The sequence below is a fragment of the Felis catus genome, chromosome C1, assembly GCF_018350175.1.
Source record: "Felis catus isolate Fca126 chromosome C1, F.catus_Fca126_mat1.0, whole genome shotgun sequence".
Lineage (NCBI taxonomy): Eukaryota > Metazoa > Chordata > Mammalia > Carnivora > Felidae > Felis > Felis catus.
In genome coordinates, this window is record NC_058375.1 from 164,000,440 (window position 1) to 164,008,623 (window position 8,184).

The window sequence follows — 8,184 nt, forward strand, 5'->3', positions numbered from 1 at the left end:
ACGTGTTATCCCATTCTGTTATTTAAGGAAAATGAGAACGCGTGTACGTACCCATATGCTTCCTGCACTCTATCATTCCCATGCTTTGCCATCCACAATTCCTAAGGCAGGCATGAGCCGTTTCATCCCAACTGGGCAACCAGCCTCATTGAATGCACGCATTATTCACTGTACGAAGTTATCCTCCCCGTTGTGAACAGATTCGGAAGTTAGCAAACTCTGCCCCTGTGCCTCTGCATCCAATGTCCTGAAACTACCTCAGATCTAGCCTACTTCAGGAAAACCCACCAGAGGTCCAGGAAGAAGAGTCCAAATTCCCGGGAATCCAAATGAAATTCTGATTAGTTCGCAAGACTTCCGTAGCCTGAAATAAAGCTCAAGCTGAGTAATCATATCATACTCCATCCTGCAAATGTTATTTTAAAAAGAAAGACACATATTCATCTATGACAAAGATGTAGTTGCGAGTATCAGTCAGAATATTACCCAAGATCCGCTTCTTGAGATGTCTTTCAGGTCTTAGCACAAGACATAGTTGTGGCGGGGGGAGTCGATTTTGCTTTTAGTTATAGATATCATGACTTACATAGCTTATCAGACTTTTCGTCTTCTTACTGGCAGCAGCAAAGCTCAGAGTCAAATGGGAAATCCTAAATTCTGCCTCTAGCAAGCATTTAGACATTTGAAATAAGCACTTTGGAATTAGCTTCAACCCGGGCTCCATTTTATTTCTCTATTATTTCTCTTTCTCACTGACTTTTTAGAAGTTACTCCTAATGTATGTTATCTTGATATATTTATGTACCAAATAAACTACCTTAAATCTTCTATGGAACAAGGTGGCAGAAAAGAGAAAGAGAGAGAGAAGTGGGAGTGCAATAAAAAATGAACAGTATGGGGGCGCCTGGGTGGCGCAGTCGGTTAAGCGTCCGACTTCAGCCAGGTCACGATCTCGCGGTCCGTGAGTTCGAACCCCGCGTCAGGCTCTGGGCTGATGGCTCGGAGCCTGGAGCCTGTTTCCGATTCTGTGTCTCCCTCTCTCTCTGCCCCTCCCCCGTTCATGCTCTGTCTCTCTCTGTCCCAAAAATAAATAAAAACATTGAAAAAAAATTTAAAAAAAAAATGAACAGTATGGATAGAGAAGGTGACATTCGTGCCCTGGAGGGTTCTAGAAACAAGACGGTTTTCACGACTACAGTGGCTTTACCCAGAGAAACTAGAGCCAGGCTAATGGCCCAGTGCTCCTCAGGTCAAGTGCCAGCCTCCTCTTCTGTTCCTAGTGGCTCAGCAGTTTCTAGCTCTTGATTTCCCAGATGATGGTATTCGTTGTGGGACCTGTTCTCATAGGCAAAACTGTCAGTTGAAACAGGCAAACCACGTGGCCAGAAGTAACAAAAGCTAACCTTGGTGGGGGAAAAGGCGGGGGGTGATACTAAGAATTATAGATGAAAACTGGAGAAGACTCTAAAATTAAAAAAAAAAAAAAGCCATCATCAAAATGAACAATATTTATAGATGCATCGTTGCTGATAACAATCCCAAGAACACTGAGGCTATATACTGTAAAAATATCAGAGGGATTGTAGTTTTTTTGGAAGTTCTCTTCTTCTTTGGGTTCCTCGATATGTGATATCATTATGGACAAGAGATAGACTTCACCAAAACCATCTGTGAGTTTAGCCAGTCTAGTCACCCATCAGTCAATACACATTCATTGAGCATTTACATGTGCAGATGTGTTAGAACTAAGGCTATCAGGTGGACAGATAAATGAGATGTGACCCTGACCCTCAGCGTCCCTACATTTTAGACACATCAATAACAATAACACTATGTCCCTAACAGTATGAACCAAGTACAATAAAAGCACAACAGAGGCATGGATTGGTTCCAGTTGAGGCTTAGGGGAAAGGACAACCAGAAAAAGTTTCATAGAGAAACTGAGATTTGAGTTGGACCTTAGAAACAGGGAGTCTTCAAGCAGCAAACCAAACAGGAGGAGATCAGGGAGAGGGATCAGCTAGGATAGAGGCTGAGAAGAATGAAAGATCGAGCAGGTGCAAGGGACAGCCTGGTGTGTGACATGACTGAAGGTAGGGAAGCGCATGGCAAGGAGCCCCTAGGGAATTTAAGCATAAGGAAGTAACATAAAGATAAATGATAGCGAGACAGGGAATGAACAGTTAGAAGTAAAAAGTTAGGGGATCAGGTGTCATTTACGACCATCTCAGCTCTGGAAATGCCAGATTTGGGGTTCCCAGCATGTGGGCACGCTCTATAGTTACAACAGTGGGGATGAATGAGTCCACCAGTAAAAAAAAGTATAAGGTAGCAAGAAGAGACCCGAAAATAATGTCAACCAGTAATGAATGACAGAGTAGGTGGAGAAAGGCCAGACACTGAAGGAGACTGAGAAAGGAGGCCAGAACTAGCAATGATCTTGAACGAGGAAAGGGAAGTTGCAGATAGATCGTGGCGAAGGAGTTGTCAACCGTGCCTAACAAAGAAAAAAGCCACTGAGCGAGACATTAGCTGGACCCTGGTGACTTTTGCAAGGTAGCTGCAATAAACACTGGAGAGAGAAGCGAGACTCTGGGGTTAAAGTGGAGGCAGCAGGAATAGACTTTTCTTTTTCAGATACTTGTTTGGAAAGAGGAGGGAACAGACTAAGCGTCTGAGAGGCAGGATACAGGAGAGATTCCTTGGGGATGCCAAAAGCTTGAGCATCTGGGCTGATAGGAAAGTGCCAGTGAAGAGGAGATGGTAGAGGGGAGGAGAAATTGGGGAGGGAATTAGGAAGAGAAAAACAGATGATACCAGTCTTGAGATGGAAGCTGGGAGATGTAATCAGATGGAAATCCATCAAATCACTGGGGGAAAAGACCAGTCTAGCAAATTATTTGACAGGGTGCTCCTATATTCTTAAAATAGTCCAGTCTGTTCTGTTGGGCTTTTGAGGACAGAGCCATGGGGACCTCTGTAGAGCCAGCCAATAGAAATAGTGATTTTTTTTTTAAGTAATAGAGTTTTTTAAGTAAATCACCCAGAAGATCTCCCCCCGCCCAACCACCACCACCTTTTTTTTTTTTAATTTAATCGTGTTGATATAGCCATTGAAGTAAAGTATATTGGGGTTTTTTTTTAATACTGATGAATACTTAGATAAAATATCCCATGAAGGAATACTTGCTATTTGTGGAATGGGAAGATAAAGGCTTGCCAACAGTGAAACAGAAAGGACATTGTGGCTCACAGTCAAGTGCCCCCAGATCTCATGCCTTTGGGTCGTCACCGACACAGGTGTCATGTCCTCTGTCTGTATAGACAAGGGTCTCCAGCTGAAACTACAACCAAACCCAAGTTTTTCCTTCTCTGTCAAATATGGCACCTCCTCTTGGAAAACAAGATGGCCACCTGAACTGTAAAAAGTGCAGAGAAACAAGCACTTTTATGCAATTTGAGGTTGGGAATACTGTAATTTCTCACAATTAAGGGCACCTCGGACATTAGTTACCCTCGGTTGTAATTCACATTTTTTAAATTGGCAGCGGGTCTTTCTCCATAGACTGCTCGCTACTTTTTAATCTGATCCTTGAAACCTTCTAGGAAATAGCATAAATCCCACCTGTCTCTTCTTCCCTTTTTGCACATTTTCTTTTGGCTTCTCAAGATTATTTGGCTTCTCTATGCTTAACAATTTGAATTAAATTAAAATCTAATAGAGCCAGGAATCCGAATTTCCAATTTATCTTATAATAGAAAGAATCTTTTAATAGATGCCAGCTTTTTACCAAGTAGATGATAATAGTTTTAAAGTTAAATATAAAAATTTGGGAACGGAATGGGCCCTTTGCTGGCTGTAGGGGCACAGAACTATGTTTATAAACACATTAAGCTAAATTTTTTTTAAACCAGGATTGGTTACATATGCCCTATCTATAAGCAAAGAGGTACATTTATTTGACTACATAGTTTCTTTAAATTTTTTTTTCAACGTTTATTTATTTTTGGGACAGAGAGAGACAGAGCATGAACGGGGGAGGGGCAGAGAGAGAGGGAGACACAGAATCGGAAACAAGCTTCCAGGCTCTGAGCCATCAGCCCAGAGCCCGACGCGGGGCTCGAACTCACGGACCGCGAGATCGTGACCTGGCTGAAGTCGGACGCTTAACCGACTGCGCCACCCAGGCGCCCCCATAGTTTCTTTACACAGCTATAAAAACAAAAACTTCTATGTCCCATTTACTTTTAGGTAAGCCAGTACGTACACCCATGACAGACAGTGTTATGTGACTGGGAAGGAAAGTGTGCTGAAGGATTGCAGAAACTTGCCTGGCTGTTCAGAGAATGCCTGCCAAAAACTACAGCATTTGAACCGGGCTTTGAAGGGTTAGTAGGGTTTCAGTAAGACAAGGATTGAACGAAGAAATGCCAGGTGGAATGGCAGAGGCTACAAAAACAGGAGAAAATTGAAAAGTGCATCCTTCTAGGGGCACTTGGGTGGCTCAGTCGGTTAAGCATCCAACTTCAGCTCAGGTCATGATCTCACAGTTTGTGAGTTCAAGCCCCACGTGGGGCTCTGTGCTGACAGCTCAGAGCCTGGAGCCTGCTTCGGATTCTGTGTCTCCCTCTCTCTCTGCCCCTCCCCCACTGGCATTCAGTCTCTCTCTCTCTCAAAAATAAACATTACAAAAATTTTTTTTAATTTAAGAAACGTGCATGCTTTTAGTCGTACCACCAAAAATTGATCTCCACCTATCTACTACAGTCTAAAAATATAGAAACAAACCAGACATGGTCCATACTCTCCAAGTTCCCACAGGACACAGGGAGAGCAGCATCAGCAGCTCAACAGTAGCGTGTCAGTGTTTTCTGCCTGTAGGATGCTTTGAGCGCCGGAGGAGCAAAGCTGGATCTGTGGCATTGTTGGAGCTTTGCACGCCGAGAGGGTAGGAAGGAGGAGCTTCTGCAAAGACACATAGATATTTTTCCGGTAGAGTTTCTTTTTCTTATTATGTAACTGTGAGAATAATAATACTAGTAATAATAGCTGACATTTATTTAAGCTCTTAACTACTTGTCAGGTACAGGCATTGGAACCTCACCGAATCCTCAGACATCCCTCTGAAGCGGGTACCATCTCCATTTAGCAGATGAGGAAGTGGAGATACAGGGGGTTAAGGAACTTGCCAGAAGTCACGCAGCCAGCAGGGTGGATTTCTGCTCAGGGAGTCTGGCTCCAGAGCCCACGTCCTTAACTGTAGTGTCACCTCAGGTAATCTCTGTGGTGAGGTCAAGGAAATGTGGGAGATTTGTTCTTACCAATTCTGTAGTTTGAAGGGCAGTTATAGTTCTCGAGCCCTAAAAATTATCTGGAAGGCAGTCTCTCTTAAATATATATTGAGCATTCGGACCATTCTGCTTGACCCTCTATCACTTCTGTTCCTGGAGTACTTATATTTCTGGTTAGAAATTGTGGTGGATGGCTGTTCTGTTTTCTGCCCCAAAACTCCCTTCTCTTGAGAACTTCTCCCCACCCCAGCCCCGTTCTCTCCAGCCCTGTGATCCCTGTGGGGGCTGCACGACCTCCTTGGCCATGCCAGTTGGGTCTAGAGGTATGCCTGTCTGGGCTTGACTGAGCTAGAACTTGGAAATGACAACTGGCAAATCTAGTGGCAGTAGCTGTGACACCCAAGGCTTGGTGTCACTGGCCGTGTGTTCTCCGCCACACAGAGAACGTTGCTCTACAGTGGTCGGGGGCACAACAAACAAGCAGAGCGAGCCATGGTTGAAAATTGGATAGAGCAGCAGTTCTCAGGGCATTCGAATGTCTAGATCCCATTGTTCCTAAGATCTAGCCACATGCCTCCTCTGCCTAAATTTAGGTCAAATAAGATAAACCTGTACACTTCTAAAATAGTCCCCTCTTTCTTAAACTAGTTGGATTTCTACAACTTGCAGCCAATAAAGTTCTAACACAAGCATAAAGAATTAACGCACATAAAAATGCCCCCCCAAAAAACTTTTTATAAAACAACCTGAGAACAAGGGCTGCTCTATCACTATTTTAGATGGCTCATAAATAATTACGCAGCCATAAAAAAGGATGAGGTCTTGCTATTTGTGACAACATGGATGGACGTAGAGGGTATTATGCTAAATGAAATCAGTCAGACTGACAAAGACCAATACCATATTATTTCATTCGTATGTGAAGTCTAAAACACAACAAACGAACAGATAAACAAAAAGTAGAATCAGACCCTTAAATGCAGAGACTACATCGGTGGTTGCCAGAGGGAAGGGAAGGGGTGGGCAAATGCTTGAAGGGGAATGGGAGATACAGTCTTCCAGTTATGGAATGTATAAGCCATGGGGATAGAAGGCACAGCACGGGGAATAGAATCAATGACATTGTAGTCGCACTCTATGGTGACAGGTGGTAACTACACCTGTGGTAAGTATAATGTAACATAGAGAGATGGCGAACCACTATTGTTGCACATCTGAAACTAAGGTGAGATTGTCAACTCTACTCACATATTTTAGAATGTGTTTTCTAATTATTTTATACTTTTTTGTGTTTTCTAAATAAACAAATGTGTGTACGTATGTATATGCATATATATATAGATAGATAGATGTTTTTTTGATAGCCCATAAATATACATAGAGAGAGGTCAGGGAACCCTCTCCTGAAGGTAGTGATCAGCAACCAACAGTTGAATGAATGTTGTCAAGTGGCTTGGCTTCCTCCACGGTTCTTGAGCCCATCCCTCTTCTCTGATCACCAAAATGTTAGGGCTGAGCGATCCCATGTGCTTTAAAGCATGGCGGCTCCCAACAGTTTCCTGAGTTCTTAAGGAAGCTGGAAGAGATGTATTTCTGAGTCAAAATGGCAAACAAGATGTGACTCCACAGTAAAGCAATTGATTTTTAAATAAATATGCCAGGTATGTGCTTTTCCTCCAAGGCCATTAGCCTAGGAGTGTGAGGCTGCCATTTCTCGAGCAGCATTGGAACTCCATTCTGGCGGTTACTTACTGAATACTCTGAGTGGTACCAATCTTTATCATTGGAAACAAGTCGAGACTTGTGGAGTGAGCCAAACTGTTGGGAGCCAAGGTTGTTGATTAAAGCGAGTAATCAAGCTTAGAAAATCACTTGGCATCAGAAATAGCATTTGACTATAAATATGGAGATGGATTTTTATTTCATTATTTACAAACTGCCTCTGACAGGTGATTTTGCTCAGTTATGTACTGTTACCATTTTAGAATATAGTTTAGCTGCAGAGTAAAATTTAAAAATCTTACTTCTATGATTTACTTAATCAGATTCATAAATGAGGAGAAGGAAAACTCTTCTCCTGAAGTCCAAAGTCTTCCAACAAGTGCACGAGAAGCGCTGTCAAAAGTGTTTGGATGTATTATGTCAACTTGTAAAAAAAAAGAGAGGGAGAGAGTACTTTGGGTTTTACAGACTCTTACATTCCAACTTCAACAATACTGAATTATCTGGACTATCATCTAACCCAAGGGGAACGTGTATTACCTTAAGGGATGAGAAATGACCATATCCAGAAAAGCTTACTTTAAATGTGATCATTTTCCTTTGAAAAAAAATAGCTCAAATATTAACAATGTTTTTCATTTTTTGCCTTTTAGCAAGTTCTCTTCCTCTATGAGGTATCCTTCCACTCACCCTGTGAAGCCAGTCGACTGAGGACTCTCTTAGGATCCAGGAAACAAAGACGTTGAAGGATTCTCTTTACGTTTTCAGAAACGTTACCACGATAGCACTTCCCAAATCTTCTCTTTTACATATTTTCTGTGAAGTTATGGAACATAGGGTTCTAAAGGGTTAGAAAGCAATCTTTCACATTTCCCGGAAAATAAATACAACTGATTTGGAAACTCTTACATCAGTGAGATTGTGCACATAATATTTGTTCCAGTTATTTCTTAAATAAATAAATAAAACCCCAGAAAACCTTAAAACATCATTTCGAACGGTACAAATAGAAATGTGACGTGCATGACATGGCTGTCTGCTTTACTTGTACTGTTTCACTGTTTCATATTCTGAGCAAACAGAGAGGCTATTTTCCCCCAAGGGTTCAGGAGGGCATACGATTTCATTTCTTCAGAAAATTGTTTCTCAAGATTTCAATCTTCTTAGCCG

At 42.2% G+C, this 8,184-nt stretch overlaps 1 long non-coding RNA gene across 1 annotated transcript in view; it reads left to right on the forward strand.

The window, feature by feature from the left end:
- The window catches only part of LOC109502745, a 9,253-nt gene extending 1,331 nt beyond the window's left edge, over nucleotides 1–7,922 (forward strand). The window contains exon 2 of the long non-coding RNA XR_002161570.3: nucleotides 7,668–7,922. This is a non-coding gene — a long non-coding RNA (uncharacterized LOC109502745). The remainder of the gene's footprint in view (nucleotides 1–7,667) is intronic.
- The last annotated feature ends 262 nt before the right edge of the window (nucleotides 7,923–8,184 follow it).